Here is a 23,737-nt window from a genome sequence, read left to right as displayed (position 1 = left end):
GTCTCCTTGCTTTCCCAGTGCAGAAGCTGTTCCAGAGACTCACCATGTCACCTTCAGGAGGTTCAGCCATCCAGGAGGGATCAGGAAAGTTTGCAGGTTCAAGTGCCAGCTCCTGGGCATTAAAGAAAGTTGTGAGGAGACTTCTGTCAGACAGTATCCAAAAAAGGACTTTTCCTGCTCTATTGCTTTCATGAAGGGAGCTCTGACTTCCCGGTGATATCGGTGGTCCCAAGGATTTCATCATGAGGGGAAGGCATCCCAAGCTTTTCCACACAAAGTGCTGTGTCTGTCTTTCATCTGCCCTGCAGAATCTCTTGTTTGACTCCTGATTAAAATATGGGCTGCTTTACACTTTCCTTTTTCTTCTTTTTCTTTTTTTTTTTCTCCCCCAGAAGAAAATTCTAGACAGCAAACACAGGAAGAAAAAAGGCTGAATTGCCAGCAGATAAGCCCAATTTCACTTGACCCCTGAGCTCTATCGGTCACTCCCAACAATGGGATGTACTCTTATCTCTGCACACCACTTAACACCCATTAATGCTTTGGGGAGTTAGTCCAGCTCTTTAAGATCCCCATGTAAGGATTTATTTCAAACACTGAGATGAGGGGGATGACTGGCTTTAGCAGCTGCAATCTGAAGTGCTGGTCTGTCCTGCTCTGTACTCTGTTCACTGTAAAGCTTTAACCCAGTGGATTAAGGACCCGTAAAAAAAAAAAAAATCACTTAGAGCAGATTTGCAGCTGGTTTGAATTGGTGAAGCTCCTGCAGTACACACTGGTACCAGCTGCCAGCATCAGCATTGCTCCACAAATCAATTCATCCAGGTTCATTGGCTGATGGTTGCATTGACTTGCATGAGAGGAGAATCTGGTTCCTCACTGAGTCTGGAAACAGATCCTGGCTTTGGATGCAAATTCTGGAAGTTTTCATTGGGAATTTAGAGTTACTCTGCATTGTCTCAATTTTTTTCATTCTAGAAATGGCATAAAAATTCAGGCTGTACTAAAAATAAAAACTTCTAAAATTATCTAGTCATCTAATTATCCTGGAATATTTTAAAATTGGATGAAATTAAATGTTGCTTCAAACTTTGCTCTATTCAGGAAGCTCCAGTGAGAGCTGAGACAGATGCACAGGTTTTTCAACCCCTTATAAGTTCATTTGTCACTTCTGGGCAGAATTAAGAACTTCAGTGCAAGTTTGAAATGTTGACTTTATAATAGACAAAACTTAAATAGAGATATAAAATGGAGCAGCCTTCCCATATCCCTGATTACAGTGATTCCCACCACCATCTGGGTCAACAAAACCACCTTCAACAGACCCTTCCCAGGGAAAACTGGCATCAGCTGAGAGCTCCAGTGCTGTTGGAGAAGTGTTCCCAGACTGACAGCAAAATTTACTACATTTGTAGAGGAATGGCAGGAAGATTGGCTTAGACCAATGAAAAGGAGAAAATTACTCAGTGAAAATAAAAATAATAATTAAAATTTTTCTTACTGACTCAGTTGGAGATGAAGAGCCTTAAAACTGAAGAAATGAGCTCACCTCTGTTCCATCTGCATCTGCCCCAGGTGACCTTGTCGCAGTCACAGGTCCCAGTCAAAATTTGGAACAAATTGTATTTCCAATTGATCTTAAGTTTGTCGTGGCTTTTGACTGAATGCAACGTCTGAGTTCAGCAAAGTGTGTTTCTTTCTAAAATGCTTTTAGCCCTGATTCATAACTGGTAGGAAAAAAAATAATCTATGGAATGAAATATGCTGAGGGTTTTAAGCAAATATTTAGGCAAAAGGCAGCTGGTAAATCTCTAATGAATGGCTGGATGTAGAGCTAACACATAATTCATAGAATGCCAGCCAGAAGGCTCTAATCCACCTCCTCTGCTCCTAACTTCTCATGACATCCAGGAGCTGGTGCTGCATCGTGTGCATCCAAGGCAGGCAGCAGGAAAGGAGTTGCATTTCTAGACCTTTCCCTATATATGTTGGGCTCTGGAGCAAGAAGGTTGATGTTCAGGATTATTTTCTCTGGTTCAGATTCTCTTGCTCTGGTTTTAAGGACAGGCTGTTTTATGGGGGGACTCAGGTGACAGAGGTTCGAAAGGACAAACTGATCAACCTTAGCAGATGTCATCACTGCTGCACACACCCATGCACTCCCATTCCTCTCCTCACACAAGAGCTTAATAAAATCCCACGTATCCTATAAAGAATCCCATTTTCCCTTTTACTTTAGTAACACTTTAAAATAATGGGACACTGATACCGCATTATGAAGTAATTCCCTTGGATGGATCCATGGCATAGTCCTTATTAATTTCAAGTGAGTTCAAAGTGATTTATGTTATCATGGTGATTTTGCATCTTGTTTATTACCTTCCAGAGATCACTTTGCAATGATTTTTAAGGTGGCACAGAAATTACCATGTGAACTGTCTTCTAAATCAATGCAGTCCTTTCCTGCCTGATAATAAAGCTCTCTTATGGTTTTCAACGAGCAGATATTAGCTAATGCTTAGTTACTGTGGAGGGGCAGATACTGAGCACAGGAGAGTCAACAGCATTAATAAAACTCTTAGAGTAAAAATAAATCAGGAGGTACAATAAGGGGGACATGAAGGAACAAAACACTCACATCTGGCATTGCCTCAAGAGGGACCAGGGACTCACCGTGAAATTTCAAGTGTTCCTGTATACTTTGGAGTCATCAGCAGCTCTCATGTTCCAAAAGCCCCTTCTAAGATGACCCCTTGATGCTTGTGCTTCACCCTTTGGTGTTTCATGGCCACCTCTCTCCTGTGAAGTTGTTTTTGACCCAGACCATTACTGCCTAAAATCCCTCAGGGCCTGGAATTCCACCCCTACAGCAGGGCTGTGGCTGGGATCCTCTCCACTGATTCCTGGCACAATTTCTCAGCGATTTTCAAGGATTAAGCTGCAGCTGGCACTGCAATTTTCACATAAATGCATCAGAGGGGACAACCAGGCTGGGTTTCATTCTGGTGATGTGGCAGCAGCTGATGCTGACAGGGTGAGACTTGTGAGCATCTCTGGGATGGGTCAGGTCTTGGCCATCCTCAGCACACAGCTCCCACAGTCTTGCCAACAGCAGGAGAAGGCAAGAACCCTGTTGCTCCCTCCATCCCCTGCCTCTGCCATGACCCATCAGCATCCGAACCCTCTCCCCTCCATGGAGACAAGTCACCTCTTCTTCTGCTTCACTGCAGACCAGCAAATTATAGCTGAAGTGCTCAGCATGAAACAAATCATAGCTTGTCCTTTCAGGACACTCACACTTGCTTCAAAAGCAAAACTGGCTGCTTTCTCACAAGGAGGTTTTAAAGAAACACATTTTCCAAATTTTCCCTGCTAATGTGAGGACTCAACAGCTGCTTTTTATTGGCAGAGTCAAGCCCCTGTGCCACCACCAGCCTGTGCATCCCTCTGGATATTATCCTTCGCAGTAATGCTTAACCAAAGATGAATTACGACAGAACAGTTGAGGATGATTTACCAAAACGTGCTGAACTCACAAAAATCCAGCACTGGCGATAAATTCTCAGCATAATCTTAAAAACAGGATGCTTAAATGTGACCAGTGCTCCACAAAGAGCATGTTCTAACTCTTGCCTGACACTCGTATTGCTTCCACTTCTGAGCAGCTTCATTTTCATTCCCCAGAGGAGTTGCATATAAAATAAATAATTTCAGTGTTACTTCATAATACATTCTTATAACTGATACATTGTGTAAATAAAATGTAACATTAATAAAAATGGTTGGTGTCTGTCTCCGGCTTTTATTTTAACACTTACAGGAAGGAAAAAAACAAACCTCCTGGAACTGATGCTAACAAATTTCACAAACAAGGCAGTAGAAAATGTGAGCACTCTAGGAGAAGGGAGCCACATGGCCAATAAATCGTCTTCCTTAAGCCAACTACTTATTGTCTATAACGTTCATAAAACTCTTCACACAGAAGACCCTTCCTGATGAAATAAACCATCAATCTCTGCTGCATTACTATTCATTTTCCATGTGTGCTGAGAGCAAATGTCATTCAAGGCATTACAGTTCTCTCAAACTATATTAAAATACATAGGCTGATGTTATATCTTTTCAAACCTCTCTGTTCATAAATTGTCGCTGCTGATTGGAACATAAACCATATTTTATAACACCATAAAGCCCCAGAAGATACAAGATCACTCATGTTTGTCTTTATGGCTCAATGTGTAGGACTTCAAGATGCTAAAGCATTGTGTATTTCATAACAGAAATGGCCAGGGCCCCATGGAGAGGAAGCATCAGACATTTCCATAAAACATTATTACCATATTCCTTGATGACTGAAACACCTCTGTGCACACAACCTGAGCCCTTAACTTATGGACTGTAAATGGATGAGTTTTCCCAATAAATCAGCTTTGTTTAGGAGCAGAGTTATCCTACCCAACACTTAGCTTTGAATGTTATCTCCAGGTGTCAGTGTAATGAAGACTTTTTTTCACTCCTTCATTTTTTTTTTTCTTCCTGACATGGCTTAGAAAACTTCCTTTCTAGGAATAAGTCCCCTGAGAAGTCAGTGAGATGTTTCAACATATTAGGAAATTAGAGCAGCTTCTCAGTGATGTTCCATGGTTCCATCAGACCTACTATTTCTGGATCCTCTTGGGGAGCCAAGGCTATTACCCTCCAATGCATTGAAATGCTTCTGTGTGGAAGGAAGTTCCTGCCACCATCTCCTGCAATCTCTGATCCCACTCTGCCCTTATGTACCCCCAGATTTCAATGCAGAAGAGTTTTTGCACACTGTTCACTGCACTAGAGCAGTGCCAAGACGCTCCAGCATTGAGTCCTTTGCTGTCAGGGTCACAAATCAGTGCCCAGAAACTCCAGGGTGTGACCAAAGGCTAGATTTGGAGCCCTCAGTGCCATGGTCAGCACAGTAAAAACAACATAAAAGGCTCCCTAAATTGCCTCTGGCATCAACCAGCAAGTGGCTCCATCATTCCTGGGAGCAGGAGGGCAGCAAAGCACAGCAGTTTGCTTCAAGGTAGAACAGCTCGTGCACCGTCCCCTCACCCCAGCAGAAACAGCAGCAGTAACATGGGGAGACTCACCAAAAATCACTGCAAAGGTGCATGGCAGCACCAACACAGCTCACTCAGGAGAGCCAGGTCAGACAAACAGCTTCACAGCACGAGAGGTACAAGTGCTCTCCCCATTTCAGTGCTGGTTCCTTGAGTTTTGAGCTGCCTGTCCTGCATATCTCCTGGGTTTCTTTCATACAGGTACTGGTTAGTGCTGGACTTCCTGTTAAGCAAAGGACTGCTCAGCTCCCAGGAATCACTGACATAATCTAACATGGAATTGGGCTAAAACATGTGTTTTTCCTGAAGTCCCCTAATATTTCAAATAGTTTTTTTCCACCCTCCCTGTCAGTAGCACGGGCTGTCTGTGCTGGCTCATGGTCACCAGCACCTGTGCAGTGCCACACTCCTGAGGATGGCACTTGGAATTCACATGGGCAGTGCACATGCTTTACATAGACCTTCTACTCCTCTTCAGCTTTAATTATTGGACACTTAAACTAATACACTACTGAAAGCAGCTCCTGCTATATTTAGCCCTCTAATTTTATATTTTACTGTTTCCCAGTCTCCAGATGGAGAAGGAGGAGGGGGAATCAGAGGGAAAATTGGAAATCTATAAGGTTGCCAGCTTGTTTAACCACCTGAGGGACCTGAGGTTTAGTCCTTATGAAACCAGAAAGGACGCTGCAGTAAGGTGGATGCTGAATCTCAGGTGCTTGTCCATCCCCAAAGCATCTGAAAGGTGGCATTTCGGGTGGAAAGAAAAGAAAGATCAGCAAAAATAGGGACAGAGACTGCCAAAATGGATGAATTTGTCTGTAGGAGTGACAAACCCTTAAAGTCTCCAGAGAATCAAACTTTCAATACGAGAGCAGGGACAGACCACATCCTGCTCTCAGGAAAAGGCTCAGAAGGTGGTACTGGTCCAAACACTTTGAAATGTCTGAAACCTGGAGCTGGCAGGCACAGCCACAACCTGCCCTGGCTCCAGCTTCCCAGACACATGTGTGTGAGGGTCCTGAAGCCCCTGATGATCCAGCAGCTCAGCAGGACACCCTCATCCCCTGTGCCACATAGCTAATGCTTTGGTATTCCTGTGGTTTCCTCTCTGCAGAAAACCATGCAGTATTTCCACCCATTTAAAGGTCTATAAGAGGTCTCATCAAAGCCAGGTATAGTTTATATTGCAGATGGCTGCTGACATGATATAATCCACACTAACAGGCAGGCTGTTAAAGGTCAGAGTCTCACTTCACTTCTGTTATTAGCTTTGATGTTGAGAAGATGCTGAATTCCCTCCATGTCTTTTTCTTTTAGAGAAAGAAAAGACACTGTTTACTGTCAGGCTCTTCATCAACATAATTGGTGGCTTCTCTGGAATCGCCCCTTTGCTCTAAAAAGCGCTGTAAATCAGCTGTAGGAAGCCTGGTCTTTGAAAAATCCTCCAGCGGAAGAGGAACATGAGCAACAGTTTGCAGGATCAGCTGCATGTCTGTGCCAGATGTGTGCTGCAGGCAGGCGAGGCTGGAGCCTTCCTCATCCCACATCCCTATGCTGGCAAAGCTGGAGGTCACAGCTTTGAGGCACAAATGTGCCAGAGCCACGGTAACTTTGGGGAGCCCCCTGGGGTGTTGCTGCAGGCTCTGAATGGGACCTTCAGCTCTGTGTGCTGCTGCCATCCACAACGAAGGTGCTGCTCCCAGCTGCTCCATGTGCATGCCAGGCTGTAGCCTGGCTGCTCCCAGCCCTGAGCAGGCAGCACCATATAATCTCTGCCTGTTCTGGAGCCTCAGAGGCCCCTGAGATAACAGAGATCAGCCCAGCCTGGCCATTCGGGCAGTGAGGCCAGACCTGCAGCTCTAATGCACACCAGCAAATATTGCTGGGAGCACTCTGAGCAAAGTGAGGTGCAGTGAGGATTTCAGGATTTCAAGTGCCAGGGCTGCTGGCCCTGGAGCCCATGCAAGGCTGTATCCTGCCCAGCCCCCCCACTCCCACCCCTTGAATCCCAGTCAGGAGGAATGAAGGCAGCAGATTGGGAATCCCCAGCCCTTTCTGCCACCCCCTTTCTAAACAAGACCCAAGAGGGAGTTTTTGTTGGTGAATCCCTTACTCAAAAATATGCTTACATTAGCCCAGCTTCTCATCTATCTCAAGCAGGAGACGCTGTGCCCATCATCAAATCCTTGGAAAGTCCCTACTCACCTCCATCAAATCACCCCCCTGTATGGACTCCAGCCGGTGCCAAAGCCATTCCTGGCCTGGACAGGGCAGGACGAGGCACTGGCTGGTGCCACTCTCGGCTCTTTGATCTCAGCAATATTGAAGGTTTGCCTGAAGATGGCACTACAGAATGGCTGGGGCGAGCGTGTGGCTGCGGCGGCACTCGGTGGGATTAATACAGGATCGACTAGCCGACAATCCCAGCTCCTATTCCCCATAAAATGCATGTCCATGTGCCGTCACCTGCCGGGTTGGGGTCTGCTGGGGGGAAGGACAGCAGAGGTCACTGTGTGCCCGACAGACACAACCCCCAAATCCTGGGCTCCCCCTGTCCCTGCAAAACAAGAGCTTCCAAGAGCAAAATTAGCCTCTTGCTTTTTATGTTCACGAGTTTCATCCGTTTTGCTCCTGACTCGGTGAAACTGCAGCAGCAATTTTAGTTTCTCCACACAAAAGGTACTGCAGAAGCTCGCAGGGGGCAGATACAGCACTGAAGTGATCTTAAACCCTCCCGTTTCAGGGTAGCACGGTGGGATGGTTATTTCCCTTCTCTTCTCCTTCCCCATCCCGCTCTTGCATCTCCATTCAAAAAAGCCACAGCAGGGAGGAGTTACCAAACTATCCATCCTCACACAGCGAATTGTCTCCTTCCCGCAGTACTGGACCAGGAACTCTGGCTCCCAAAAAATTTAAACCCCCAGGTCTTAATGCCAAAAATCCCCAAAGTCCTGAGGTTGCCCAGGCAGAGCTGTTTCAAAAGCATTTTCCTGAGGGCTTGCAGCAGACTGCATGGACAGCCAGGGGGAATTCCTGGGCCAAGGGCCAGGCTGCAGCAGGGAGGGAATGGGGAGAAGTGAGAGATTGATTGATCTGTGTCCACGAGGGGCTCGGGGGAGGCAGCGTGCCCGGGCACGGGGCAGCCGCCCGGCCAGAGCCGCTGGAGTGGTGGCGAGTGAGAGCGGCTCCGCGTTATCACTCGCCATCGGACGGGGAATCGGCGCTGCTGGTACCGTGCAACACCCCGCGCCTTTGTTTCCAGTGGAGGGCAGATAAAGGGCTCGGCACAGGCAGTGGATGGGGGTTATGGCCAGAGAAGGACAAGGCCTGCTTAAATCAAAACAGGAAAGCAGGTCTGCTGGAAGTGGCCAGGAGAAGGATGGCCTCCAGTCATCCCCTGTCCTCCTGTGTCAGGACCTGGACTTGGGCAGACAAGCAGGCAGGAGGACAATCTACCAGGCTCAGCTCACCATTGGTTCACTGGAGAGCACAAAGAATTGATCTGAATTGTCAGGTAAGTCATATGCCTGTGCCTGAATATGAACCTGAGAAACCATCAAACAAAAAATCCATCTCACTCTCAGTTACCAGCACTTCTCTGACCACTAGGGAGGGCTCAGAAAAATTGGGGTCCCAGTCCAGAACTGGTTGTGGCTGCTGTCCATCAGCTGCAGGATGACCATGGGCTCACAGAATCACAGAATATGCTAAGTTGGAAGGGACCGATAAGAATCATCAAGTCCAAATCCTGGTGCTGAGCAGGAAACCCCAAAAATCACACCATGTGCCAGAGAGCATGGGTTCGTGTTCGGGGAGAGGGGTGCATTGCTGCTCCTCCCCTCTGCAGCCCGAGCAGAAACATCCCTGAAGTTTAAAAAGATATTTCTGATGCATTATGTGAAAAAAGACATTTTTACGACAAGAGTAATGGACCGTGACAGGGCTTAATGTTGTTTCAAGCCTGTACACATGGTCTTTCCAGTGAAAAGAGCACGTGAGGTATGCCAGAGGACTTCCCAAAGAGGATAAGATATGAAAGGAGAGGATAAACTGTGGTGCCAAGTATCCATATGGCAGCACAGCGTTAGTGTTGGAAGCAGAGACAAGCCACAAAGTTCAAAGCTCCAAGCAGACCTACTCCAGAGTTCAAGGTCCCTCCAACTTGATGGGGTGATTTTGCCCGATATAGCTGCAAACTGTGACGTGGCCTGGGCATGTACTCAGCAGGGCTGGCGATCCCTTTCCAGTCCAACTCATGACCAAGTTATAAAGTTCATAATTGAGCCACTCCAGCATTTTAGCTCATCACTGTTTCCAAGCCACTTCTACACGGGACGTACAAAGTTAAAGGTGTTGCCTTTGTGCAATGTGGATTGGAGCTGCCAGCCCGTGTGGGTCTGAATTCCTTGCTTTTCCTAAATCATGTCATCTGCCTGAGCATCCTTCACCAGTTTCCTAACATTTCCCATCCATCTTGGCCGTTGGAAACCCTTTGGATCTCCCTTTTGTTTACAATGAGTAATGGGCAGGAGTTAACAGAGGTTCCAGAGAAAAAGGTCAGTGTAGTTCAAGCAGCATTAGGAAGAAACTCTCAGACCCTCTTTGATCTGCGGAGGATTTAAGCGGTCAATAAGGCAGCGTGGGGAGCAGCAGCGTCGCCCAGATGCCCTCTCGGTGGAGCTGCTCCGAAGGCCCCGGTCCCAGTCCCGGTCCCAGCCCCGTCAGACTGCAATTCCTACCAGTCCCTGCGGGTTTATGGCCAGGGAGGGCGTGAGTCACCGGCCCCGTGTCTGGCGGTGCCATGCACGGCTTCTCGGGCGGCCGCCCGCCGCCGCCGCCTCCTCGCGTGTTTGCAATTGCTGAGGCAGACTGTTTGCTTCTGCCACGTCCAAGGCAATCCAGTAAAAGTTTACAAAGGGCTAGAGCTCAATCGCGAGCTTGTGAAAACACCGGTCCGGGCTCCCCGGCTCTGCGGTTCAAAGTCTGAAGTGTGCCCTGTCGATTTACACACATATTTACTTTACAGCTGCGCCGTGAATGGGAGTCGTTTCGCAGAGGTCGCCCTTCCAAGAAAACGGGGTGAAAGCCCTTGAGTTGAAGGGAGTTGGGTGGGACTTTTGCTTTTTAACCTTCAAATGCATTGTGCTTGTGGATCCTGCCCAACTACAGCTGATTAATGCGATCTGCTGATCTGCTGGAGCAGGGCTGGATGTCCGGCAGCTGCATTGCCCAGGCTGCACGCTGGGGCTGTGAGCTCGGTGTCTGCTGGCAGGGGAAACACTGGGTCAGATACCCAGTTGCTCAGCTGGAACAAGATTTTAAGAGGTATTTTCATCTCCTTAAGATGCAAAGACCAGAGCCCACGGTGCCAAGAAGGGACTTTTCGTTAACATCATACCAGCATAAGCTCTGGTGTTTATATCATCTGAAATAACAAACACCCTGTATGGATGTTCATTCCATGATGGTGTTTTTCTGGTTTATCCTAATCCACTTTCAAAGTAAAAATCAGCTACATTTGAAAAAAGTTCTGTCATCATAATAGAGCTGTTTCTGCACAACTTTGGCAGAAAAATTGCATGAGCTCACCCAGCACTAGAAGTCATGTTTCCTGTGGACCAAAGACCTGCCCCATCCATTGAGTCTCCAATGCTTTAAGTACCATTGCACCTCATGCTGTGTGCACCAGGATTGCAGTGGAAAAACCTCTTATCACTCAATGATTTCCTCCCCACTCCTCTGCCTGTGTGCCCCCCCGACACAGACCTTTCTGCTACTCCCAGCCCACCCATAACCCCTGTCCTCAGACACCAGTCCCTTGGATGCCCTGAATTTCTCCTCTACATCCATCCCTCTTCTCAACCTACCATCTCAGATGAACATCCCTTCCCTGCTCAGCCTCTTTCCCTTCTCTCCATACTCAGCTGTTGCCTCTATCAGCAGGATGCATTTGGAAGATGGCTTTTACTGAATAAGCCACATAAATGAAGTCTCTCAGTATCATACACGTCTCCTGCTGATTCCCCAGCAGGTTTCCAGATTAGGGGGGAGGGAAAAAAAAAGAAAAGAAATCAAAAGAAACCAGATGCTCAGGGGATTGATTATTCGTGCATGATCCTGTGGATAAATAAAGTGTTTGGAAAGTTCTGAAAACACATTTTGATGCTGGGATCTAATTTATAAGCAGAGGGCAGGAATAGATATGGATTCAGGGTTCCCAGTTGCCAGGAAATGATGTTAGGTTGGGTTTTCTTAGGGTCATAGCAGTGGAGAAGGTCTGATGGTGCCCACCACCTGTGGGCTGTCATGTCTCCATGGGTACCACCAGGTGATCAGTTTTGGGATGGGTCAAGGGCAGGAACAGACATCAGCTCTTGCATTTTCCACAGGGTCCCATACGAAGCACAGCTGCAGCTTTCCCAGTGCCTGGCAGAAACAGCCTCTCTACATCCTCTCTTAATCCACTCACACCCTCTTGATCTGGTTTAAATAAGTAGGTGGGTTTCTCCCAAGCCCCAGGCAGGGACGCACATGGTTCTGGGTGAGGGGGAAGCTTTGGAAACAGGGTCATGAAAGGATACGGCTCAGAGAAACCACTCATCGGGCAAAGTCCAGGGATGAGCACCCGCCTGGGGCTCACATGGGATGGCTCAGCAGCAGTGGAGCAGCCTCACTGCTGGCAGCTGCCTGACACAGCTTCTCCTCCTTCCAGAGGTGGTCCCGGGCTGGAGGGGAGCAGGGGTGTCCTGCCAGCAGGAAGAGCCCGGGTCACTCCGTGGTGGAGGGCGATGCCCTGAGCTGGCAGTAGGGACAGGAGGGTGCACATCTGCTCTGCCCAGCCACTCCCCACCATCCCACCACCAAGGGCTGAGGGTCCCTGAGCTGGGCCCAGCTGGGGGTGGCCATGAATACAATCCCAGGAGAGGCAGGATAGTCCCTCTGTGCACCCACAGCCACTCTGCACACCCTGCCCAGCACAGGAGTGCGCACAGTGAGTACAAAGGCAGGAGGATCACAGATCCAAGGACACAGGGTTGCTGGAGGAGAAAAGTTCTGGAAAGGCTGTTAGCCAGAGAAGTCAGTATTTGCCTGGACATATGAAAAAATGATAGGGAAAATGCTTAAAGGTACAAGGTAAATATTTCAAGTGGTGTTTCCATTAACTTCAAATTCCCTTTACAGGTTTTCCTTGGTTTTGCTCTCAAAGTCATTGTTGCCTTTGGTGACTTTTTGGTTCTTATCTCAATTCTAAATGTTAAACTCCTTGAGTCAACTGATTCTAATAATTTAGAGTGTTGTTTCAGTGATTTATCAGAGCAATACGAGCCAAAATGAGGGGTTATTTGTAAAAGTTTTTTGTAGCACTTAAAGGAAAAAACTCATTTCTGAAAACATGAATGAGGTTATTTTTTGGAAGAAAAAAACAGCATATGTAATTTTCAGGAGCTGAAATGAAGGAGTGTAATTTTTCTGAAGGAAAATCAAAAGCTCTGAAGTGAATAACCTTCTGGCCCCCAAACAGTATTCCTGCAAATCTTTCTATGCTATTAATAAGTGTTAGTGTGTCTGTTATATGCACCATTGTGCAAAATACATTTCTGCCATCAACACTTTAATTTATATGAACCTTTTTGTTGTGCTTTCATTGTTGATATATTCAAGTTATTTATTATTACTTGTTTATTTAAAATCGCTTCACTACATTGCCTTTATATTCCTTGACTGCACTGAAAATACGTATCTAAATAGTCCAGGCCCCTAAGAGGAGTGATACTAATGATAAAACACTGTATTCAGTCTCGTATCTCTTAGTGACTTCTCCTGCAGGTTTTATAATCTTTTTATGCTTCCTCACCCTGTTTTGCAAAGTTTTTTTCTCTACTGCATTTATACAGGGTATAAATACCACAAAGGAGATACTGATATTATTTGTTTACAGGGCACCTAACACATTTACAGCTCAGGTCCAGAGGTTCTTCCATAATACAGCTAAGAGAAATCCAGAGTAGTTTTAGGGCAAAATTCCCATATGACTTTATAACAGAGATATTCCTGCTGTGCAATATTTGCTTTTAATGATAACAATTCTGGCTCTGATGATAAAACCCCGAATCTTGCAACAAGTGTTGTTTCTGTTTTTGATTTTACACTACTACTGGAGTTGTGGGATTGTGCAACTATCTCAGCTTTTATTTGTTATCATTTTTTATACCTTGTGGCTGCCAAGAAGAGCTTGAAATTACGAACTCTGATGTTTCAGGCATTCAAAGGTATTGAGAAGCAGGAGGCTTATGTGGCAGAGACATGGCATGGGGCCCCCCTCCATGATCATAGGTAGGTTTTTGGGTTCTACTATAGCACTGGGGGCTTCTGCCTCCAAACTGGGGAGGAACCTGGCTGGAGAGTCCAGCCTTGTGCCCCACAGGTTGGCTCTTGCCCAGCCTTACCCTCTGAGTGCAATGAGATATCCACTTAGATTCAAAATTAGTGGGTCCTGCAAGGGTGTTGAGAAGCAAACTTTACCACAGCTTAGGATATATAGAAAACCCAGCATCATCCAGAGCCAGGGTGAAGCAGATGTTTTGGGGAATTTCTCATTTTTCCTGGTTTCTGGCATAATTTTTACATTTGACACATGCTCCTGATGGTTCTCCAAGGTGAGCACCAAGCTGTCTCCATTCCACTGGCCACTGCAAGAGATTGTTTTGCATTTCTGCACCTCCCCAGTGCCCGTGCCCCTCGTGCAGTGAGCGTTGTGGTGCTGGTGCTCTGGCTCTCTCTATTTTCCTTTAGCCCAGCTGATCCAATCTGGGAATAAAAACAGAGGGAAACAGATGGTCCATTGTACACTCTGCTCCTGCTTGCACTGGCTCCCAAGAACCTGGTGCTGGGGCCAGCTCTTACCTCTTATTTTCCATGTTTCATGTTAAATGCATGTGCTAAGAGGAATTTGGGCAAGACAGCTTGTGTTCCTGAGTGGGGGGCACCTCAGTCACCATCTGCGTCAGGATGGTTTTCCTGTTAATGCTGAAGAAATTGGGTGGAGAAGATCTCTGGGGTACAAATATGTGTCCTGGAGCCAGGAGCCTGGTGTGCCTACAGGTGATCTTTTAGTCATCCCTATTAATCACTGAGTGACATCTCAGGTGCTACAGCAGTTGGAAAACTCTTGAGTATGATATGTTATTTGATATCAGTGGGATATATCTATCACTAAAAAAAAAAAGGATAATTTTTACACCCACAAATAAAGGCACTTCATGAAGTTGTTTCCAAACTGCGTGTTACCACCTTCCCTTTGCAACTTTTATTGTGCTACATAATAATTTATTGACAAAGCTTCAGTATCAAACTCTGTCTCCACTTAAACCAGCTCCTGGGAAGTTTCTGTTTCACTTCTGCACAGCGAGCAATGGCCACATCCAGCACAGCAAACACCAGACTCAGGCAGCTGGTAGCTCCTAACCCTGTTCCCATTTTCCAGGCTTTCTGCCTACCTTAGGAGACAAGAAAAAGCAGAAGGCTGACCCCCAGCATGACGAATTCCTGCTGAGCTTTTTCCCATTAACTTCAGTAAGGGCTTAATCCAGTGTTTTTCAGAAGCTGGGTGGCTGGTGGGGATTTTTGATGGAGACAGGGGAGAGAAGACAGGGTGTTAACATGTATTTCTGATTAATTATAGTGTTCTCAAGAGTAAGTGAATAATAGTACTGGTCAGAGCCAGGCATCACACGGGTCTCAGCCCTGCAGAGTAAATGGTGTCTGAATTGTGAGTAATGTTGACCTGGCAGAGGCCAGATAAGATATGGATTTTTCATGTCCAGGACTGGACAGAATTCCTCATATTGATAACTAAATGCACCAAAATAAAGCCAGTGCTTAGCACGCAACTCTTCCTCTCTCTCAGAAATCATATTCAGCTGGGTCAGACAGAAGTGCCAAGCAGGGCAGGTAATTCATATGCAAACAATCAGCCAGGAGATTAAATGGCTTCAATAATTTCCAGCTTTGCTCCCTATCCGGAACAAAGACCATCTTTTCCTGTTAATCTGGGTGAGAGATGGAGGCCAATTCCTGCAGCATCCAGGAGGGATTTTTGCAGGGACCCTGACAGTTCCCAACCGGAATTATGCTCCAGCACCACCGGATAAAATAACACCTGAGCAAGCATTGGTACCCAGCTAACCCCATGACAGAGTTAAGGAGAGGACTGTGTTTTCCCTGAACCCTGGGTGTGTTTGGAGGCTGAACAATTTCCATGCATGCTAAGCCAGCACCTTTTATTAATAACTCCTAAACTTACTCATAGTTCTCCAAGCAATCTCACTGTCCTATGTTAGAGCTGCCCAGAACAGCTAAAAGTTCACAGGATTGTTTTTCAGACATAATAATCTGCCTAAAATCAACTGTTCATGTTTTTTGTCACCTTGAAAACATAGAGATAGCCCATCACTCTGAAAACAGGGAGGAGGAATGCAACCAAATGAATAGTTTGACTTTTGTGGGTTTATTTTGGTATATATTTCATATCTAAATATCATATCTATAGATATGTTATTCTATTATTGACCTGTTCAGATATTTCAATGGAAAATGTTCAAAATTTAAAGTTTATGAGCTGTTTTTGGAGGAGAGGTGGCTTTCTGACACTGATTTGGAATGAAAAATGGTTTGAATAATCCAAGTTTCCTACAGAATATAAACTCCACCTTGCAGCCAGGTCTGGGAATGATAATTTTCCTCCTGCTCCAGGTTTTCTCACTTATTCAAAGAAAACTGATAAATGGCATGATACACACTTGAGTCTCTTGCATTTTTACCAGGCTAAGTGATGGAGAAATTAGTTCATCCCTTCTGATGGCACTGGTGGAGATGCTGAGAAATGAGCTGTGTTTAACTACTTCCTTACATCAAGAATCTGCTAAAATTGGGGATGAATGCAAGAAATGACTTCCCCAGGAAAAATCTCTCAGCACCCACAACATGGTGGGAACCAGGTCCTACACTGCCTCCAGCAATTCTCCCTAATGATGTCACTCCTATTTACTGAAAGATGCACTCAGTGCTGGGCAGAGTTAAACCAACCTTAAATATTTTAGCACAGTGCATTCAATTGCCTTCTTACAGGACACCGGAATGAGACATTGCTTATAAAAATGTGATAAAAATACAAAACAAAACAGAAACTTGGGGCCACCCCACGTATTCAGCACTGCTCTGTGCCGAGCTTTGCAGATCCCTCAGTGCTGCTCTGGCACCAGAGTGTCCATCTGCCCCAAACCTGGGTGTTGTAGGAACTTTCCTGTTACCTCAACAGCTTTTGCTGGTTGGCATTGGACAAATGCAGCAGGTCACTGATCTCAGTTCCTTCTCTAACTTTGCAAAGTCTGGAAGATTATGTCTATTTAGTATTAAATATTCTCTCTCGCAAACACGACTTTAAAGCCAGTTTGAAAAAAGTGGACTTTCCAGCCCAGTACAGCAGCTGCTTTTATGAATCATGAAATAGATGCTGGCTTAATGCTTATGAATACTTCTAAACTGGGAGTTGTGACTAAAGCCAGAATTTGACCTCCTTGCATTCCCTGTTGGACACATCCTGGCATGCCTCATTGAAGATGCCCGTGTCTGCGCTTTGCCTTGTCACTGGGAGATATGGCATACAGATGGAATGATCATATTGGCCTCTGAAGGAAAATATTTAACCCAGGGATGTCAATGGAATATAGAAATGATGGTTAAAATCCCAGAAGCCTGCCTTGTTTTTGTCTTTTTCCTTTCATCTAGCACTTTGGGTCATGCCATCACTTATACGCTTCAGCCCAAACAGGCAATTGCTGAGTTAAGAACCTGGAGTTCAAAGTGAACCATAAACCTTAGTCTATAAGATAAATCATACAAATTACTTTACAGAAATAAATAGAACATTTGGGAGAGAGGTTATCTTCTTGCCTTCAGTTTACATCTCTAATGACTGTAAGTTCACAAATGCATTCTGTCAAGAATATAAACATTGCTTTTATTATACCAAAGACAGATATTTATTACCAACTTTTACAGTATGGCCAACCAGCTTAGAGGAAAACCCTGGAATCTGGGCAAGAATGTAGAAACTTTGTCATGACAATTATTAAATTTTTGGGCACCTGGTTAAGGTGAACATTACTCAGAAAAACCTCACCACTTGGGTTAAACTCCAGAAATAAGGTTTTTTACCTTATTTTAAGACGGGGCTGAGCTTTGCTAAATTTTTCTCATGCAAGTGGTGCTGACATGCAGAAATAGGTATTTCCACACAAACACACCCAGGTGGGATTTTTCTAAAACTTTGAACTCATCTTTCCCACAGTTCTCAATTATTTTATTATTGTAACCTTGCGCAGGGCTGTGTTTCGGGGCACAATCCTTAGTCTCCTGCCCTCACTGCGGGAGAAGTTTCATTTGGATTAGGCTCTCACTCAATCATTTTTTCTGTGGTAGAGTATAATAAGGAAAAAAATTACATTAATAAAAAGGTTTTTGCTGAAACCTGGTGTTGAAGAGGTCAGGGAAACACAGAGCCAACACCAAAGGGTGCTTGATCCCAGGATCCCAGCATGGAAACTGGTCCCAGTTTGTTCCTCGAAGAGCTTCCTCATCCTGTTCTGCCCAGTCAACATTACAGTCCCCAACAAAATAAAATATTTTTGATTGCTCTTTGAAAAGGTCCTCCTGCAGAGCAGAGGAACAGCTTGTGTAGGGTGCAGCTTGGGTACCTGGCCTGAGGCTCCCATCATGCAGGAGATGGAGACAAATAACATTTTCCTTGCACAGCTCCAGGAGCATTGAGGAGCCGTGATGCTGTCTGAGAATCTGGCCTCTCCTCCTTCCTCTGGCTTTGGAGAGGTTGGGACATCTGGGACAGAGGGTCCTGCTTGTGCCTTGGGAGGTCGTGACATCGAGTCTTTTCACTATTTGATGGACTCAGGGTGCTATTGGGGAAAGAGAGACTGGGTCCAAAAGGATAAGAAAAATACCTCCCTGAACCCCAGAGGCAGCTACACAGAGCAGAGAGAGCGCCTGGGCTCTGGTCCATATCATCTCACTCACCCCTCCAAAAGAAGTCCCTCTGAGCCCAACCTAAGGTTAATTAGCAAAGCAAATGTGGGCACGGATCCATTCCCGCCATTTTTCATAAACCCACGGGTATTTCCCATCTCAGCCAAATCAGCACCTCTCCGGAGCCCTCTTCTCTCCCAGAGAAAAGCGCCTGTTTTGGAGCAAGAGAAGAGGAAAGGTTCACACCAAAACCATCATGCTCCACGTATCGCTGGGCTACATGTGTTCTGCGATTGCAACAGTCATGAATGAGGTATGAGAAATTGGACATGATATTGCATTTCCTGCCCCTGCATCTGTCGGATAAGCTGATTGGAGCCCGCTGCTCCAGCCAGAGATTGTTTCTTTCCTACATCATGGTAGTCACGGTGTCTCTGGTCGGTTGGGCTACGTTATGTCTGGGAAGCGAAGGGAAAGAAAGGGGGGAAAAAAGGAGCATACTGAAGACAAAAATGTTTAAGCCCGGACACGCCTGTGAGCATGTGTGTGACACATTCATGGGCTGGTTTGTCAGAAGCAGGGGTGTAAAATCTGTGCCCCCAGTCGTGCTCAGCAAATCAAAGGGTGGAATGGAAGAAAGAAACAATTCCTCAGCTCTGGCTATGCCTGCAGATCTTGCCCAAATGTTGCTGGCGTGCCTCTTCCCCTCCAAGCAGTGGGTCTGCAGGGAAGTCTGTGGTGCAGACCAGCTCCCAGTGAGGAATTCATGTGTCCAATGCCCCCCAGATCCTCACTGTGGGAACCTGGGGTTGGCACTGAGTGGTGGGAGGATGGGGTAGGTGCAAGTTGGTCCTTTGTGCTGATGAGACTGAGTTCATCAATGATCAGGAGAGCTCCTCTCCCCACAGGACAGAATCTGGCCAGGAAGCAGATTGCAGTGGAGGGGAGAGGAAGGACCATCACGGCTTGGACATGGGTGAGTTTTAGGGTGAGTGGGTATGTGAGGGGACAGCAGGAGGGAGCAGGGCTCCATCTCCACAGGGGCTCAGCAAGCAGCAGCAGCCCCAGTGTCCCCTGTGTCCCCAGTGCCACCACACCTGGATCTCTTCCTGGCTCCTTTGGGACGTGTCAGGGTCTTATTGCTTTGCATACAGGGGCTCTGATACAAAGGAGAATCTCACCTCTGTTGTATAAACCCAGAGGACTGTTTAAAAACCTTTTCTGACAGAGGGACGACTCCACTCCCTCACAGCGACACACCAGACCAGAGGGTGTTTTGATAAACTGATTGTATCCACAGCTCAAGTGGATGGGGGTTTCTGGAGAAAGTCCAGGGATTTTCTGCTCCATGTGACATCTCCCACACAGACTCCTCCCTTTCATTCCAAGCAGAAGTGTTACTTTCCTTCTCTTTCCTTACCTTTTTTTTTCTTTCCAGAGGGAATCAAGATACGGGATAGGAAGTAACACAAAGGAACAAACAAACGAAAAGCCAAGAGAAATTATTTTTGCATTGAATCATGCAGAAAAAGGCCCACTCCTTTCAAATGTAGCTGAACATCCAAGAAAATTCTGAGAAAAAAATGGGATTTAATAGGAGAAATGCCTGGAACAAAATGGATTTTGCTTCACTGGAGAAGTTTTGCAGGAACACCTGTGACTTCTCCAGCCCTGAGAGTAGGGCCCAGGGGCACAAACAAAGCCCAGTCATCACCTTCATCCTTAAGATTGCCCTTCATGGAGAGCTAACCATGCTCTCACCATAAACAGTGCATTTACCTCAGATTAATATAGAGGTCAATTAATAATTCTACTTAAATGGTGTCTCTGCTGCTCAGTTGGAAGTACCAATAAATATTTTGCATTTTATTAAAGAACTGAGAGCAGGAGAATTTTAAGTGTATCCCTGGTGTGATGTCCATGGTTCAGCAATCCCTGTCCCTTGGAAGACCCAGACACATTCAGTTATTTTCCCCACAGTCCTCTCTCTTGCTCTAGAGCCATTCTCTCAAGGGCTCTTCTTGCGCTCTGGACATTCCAAAATTAATTACAACTTGCATTAAAACCAGTGCATCTTAATAGGAACTCTGTCATAACCATAGATGAATGAGGTATCTGGATGAATACAGTGAAAACTGCTCTTTGTTGGAGCCATTTATAACACAAAAGTATTCAGAATTAGACCAGTTGCAATAAACAGGCCAGGACAACAGTGATTACCCATGACAATGAACAATGGTAAATGTTTTAAGACAATGGTTTATACAAGAAGTAGTAAAAAAAATATCTCACAAGCTTGTTACCTGAATGATAAATGAAAACAGAGCCTCAAATAACAATAACAATGTAAAACAATTTGGGAAGCCTTTTTCTAAGCAGCACCCTGATTAGAGTCCAAAGAAAATACATGCAAAAAATATTCAAAATCCCATGCATTACATTGACTTTGGCCAGCTCCCAGCTCTTGGGTATAAAGCTTTCTCCCAAAGTTTTGCAAGTAAAACAAGTTCTTTGAATGAGGGCCTGATCCAGGCAGCTGCTGAACGTTCTCTGTTCTTACTGAGGTCATTGACATCCATGGTTTGTAGGACAGACCTAATGCATAGGTCCAAAAAATACCCAAAAATGAAATCCATCACATAAAACATAAAAAAATGAAACTTTCAGGATCCACCCCTTAGTTATGTAATCCTTTCTGTTTTTTTTTTTAAATTATTATTATTATTATTAAAAATATCAGAGATTCAAACACTGAAGTAATCTGCTGGAAACTGCTCCTGTGTCTGACAGAGTGGTCATGAGGCCTGTGGAACTGGATGGCTGCTCCCATGGCTAGGGCCAAACCCTCCTTGCTCCACTCATGGGAGCAGCCTGATGCTTGGAAGCTGCTTCTGGAAACGCTCCTGCACAAATTACAGCCCTTTCGTCTCCAAGCACGGTGCAGGATTGGGCTCTGAGCCCTTAATCCCCATGGTAAGAAGTGGAACACTGCACACAAGATGTAGCAACAAAATAGATTTAGTTCAAGGTTAGTCTCAAGAACCCTTATCTGATCACTGACAGTAATTTATCACACAGAACCCATCATTAGTGTCAAGCTGTTTTATTACCCACTAACTTAACACTGTTTTACCAAGAGTCAAGTGTGATGTCACTCATGTTAAAGTAATTTACAGCTAATAGATATGAGGTAGGAGTCAATGTTGGCTTGCTGAGTTCCTTTCATACTCAGTGCTAGCTCCTTTCATTTTGCTCAGTAGGCAAATGAGAGAGCAAGGAGAGGCAGTTATAAAGGGGAAACCAGACTGTGCCCATGCACACACAGAGGAGCTTTGAAATTCTCCACCATCTTTCTACTTCAAGAACTCATCCAAATACATGAACCTTGATACTGAAGAGTTGAAATGGACAATAAGATTTAAGTGACAATAACAATTAATCTGGTTTGTGGGATGAGAAATGTGGAATGCTTTGGTCATGTGGAAGCTCCAGCACATGAGCAGAGGAGGAATCCCTTCTGGAGTGGTACCTTGTACCCCCAAATCCTACCAAATATGTCTCACCAGGAAAGAGTAAGCTTGGGCTGGGTTGACATTCCCTTTTCAGCATTCTCGGCTTTGAGGGCGAGAGTTCCTTTCATTTGGAACGTGAAGGGAAGTTACAGAAACCTCAATAAGAATTTTTGTTACAAAAAACGGAGATGATTGCACAGGAACATTGTTTTCCTTCCCTGCCTTCCCCGTCTCTCCAGCCAATTCTGTTCAATCTTAAGGTCAACCCCAGTGCAGGCTGTGTTTATAAGAGAATACATTTCCCATTTCCAAGCACTTGCCGTCTCCTCTAATGAATCCTTCTCCTGACATCTCCAGGATCCATATTCTTAGCCCACTAGACATTCAGAGATAATCCTGACTAATGTGTATATATTCAAAGAGCTTTATTGTGGAGAATTGTACATTTGGGTTAAGGGAAAGGGCATCCTATATCAGTTCACCTCTCCAATTTTATACCCATTAAAAAACATTTAAACATCATTGTATCTGCTCTTATTTCCCCTGGAAGTTCCTAAATTCTAGGCTGTTTTATGGTGACTTCAAATGGTCCTGGAGGTGTGACCCTTCAAGAAGGTCTCTAGGGATTAAATTTTAACAGTTCTTGGGATCTCAGGTAAATATGTTGCTCTGACAACACACCTGGACTGTAAATCTTTGGAGCATCACTTTTGTCAGCTCTGTCAATAACTGTCCTGGTCTGTAAATTCTGTTTGATCAAACAACTCTTGGAAACACGTGATTTCAATGGTGACCTCAGCTTCAACCCACAGCACCAATTGTATGCAGATTGGCCAACGGCCCTCGAAAGGAAGACCCCTAACTTTTGGCTGCAGGAAGGGGCCAGCTAACCAGATGTGAGGCTGAAGGTTTGGAAGAGCTGGACAATGGTTAAACTCTACCTAGAGATTGGCCTGGGTACAGTCAGACGGGATATACAAGCTCATAATTTTCTTCCCGTCCACGGGGAACTGAATAAAAGCTTGCCAGGACTTCTGCTTCTGCATATCTTTACTCTCTTAAAATGGTTCCAGAGGTTTCTTGTAACACATGGCTTTGCTCAGCCTGTTTCTGCAAAATCTCAAGAGTGATCAGGAGATTGTGAGTGGCCCATTGCCGGGTTCTCCCCCAGGCACTGCTTTGGCCACAGAACTGGTGGGTTTCCACTGTGTTGGGAGAAAGCAGCTGGGCAGGACCAGCTGTGGTCCAGGCCCAAAGCTCACATGGTGCAAAGCTCAGGTTCTGGCTTAACTTTGTATTTGCAAATCTGGACAAGCAGCAAAAAGCTCTCTCCTCATCCCGAACTCTGGAGCATTCAACCATGGAAGGCATCACATGTCTTGGGCAGCTGAGGAGCCCAGGGAGAGAAGGAAGGGCTTTTCTTCCCCCTCTGGCCAAACCAGCAGCCTTTCCACCTCTCCCTCTCCATGCCACCTTTCCAACTAATTGGAGCCATGTTTTCATGCCAAAACAGATGAAAAATGCAGCCAGTGAGGGCTGGGAGGTTGTTGAGAAGGTGAAAAATGAGACTAGGAGAGGTCAGAGATGCAGTCAAAGAGATGGAGAGAAGTGGGAAGTGGAGTTTCGTGAGGTGGAAGAGAAGATTTGCTTACCCAAATCAAGGCAGTTCAGACGTGGCAGAGAAGCTGTGAAAGAAAAGCACAGCCTGCAAACACAGTGAGTGAAGGCAGGAAAAATATTTGGCATAGGGGTATTCAAATTCAGCGTGAAAAAGCAACGCAGGGAACATTTAATTTAGATCTAATAGATAGGAAAGGCCACACCATTCATTTGTCACATCATTTCAGTACCTTGCTTATGAGAAACCACAGTGGCATTTCTCCCTCATGGAAGATTATTTTTTAGACACATAAAATACATGAGGAGAGAGATGCAACATGCAAATTAACCCATAATACAGATATTGTCCCAAATTCATTCCTAGGGCACCTGTATTAACTTCAGTGGAACACTTCCACCAGAAGTTCATTCACAATTGTATTTAGAAGTGCATACCTGTGTAAAGCTGGGTTTTTGAGTCAATAACTT

The sequence above is a fragment of the Manacus candei genome, unplaced genomic scaffold (assembly GCF_025592945.1).
Source record: "Manacus candei isolate 608988 ecotype Guabito, Panama unplaced genomic scaffold, ASM2559294v1 h1tg000057l, whole genome shotgun sequence".
NCBI lineage: Eukaryota > Metazoa > Chordata > Aves > Passeriformes > Pipridae > Manacus > Manacus candei.
Note: the sequence above shows the minus strand (reverse complement) of the source record.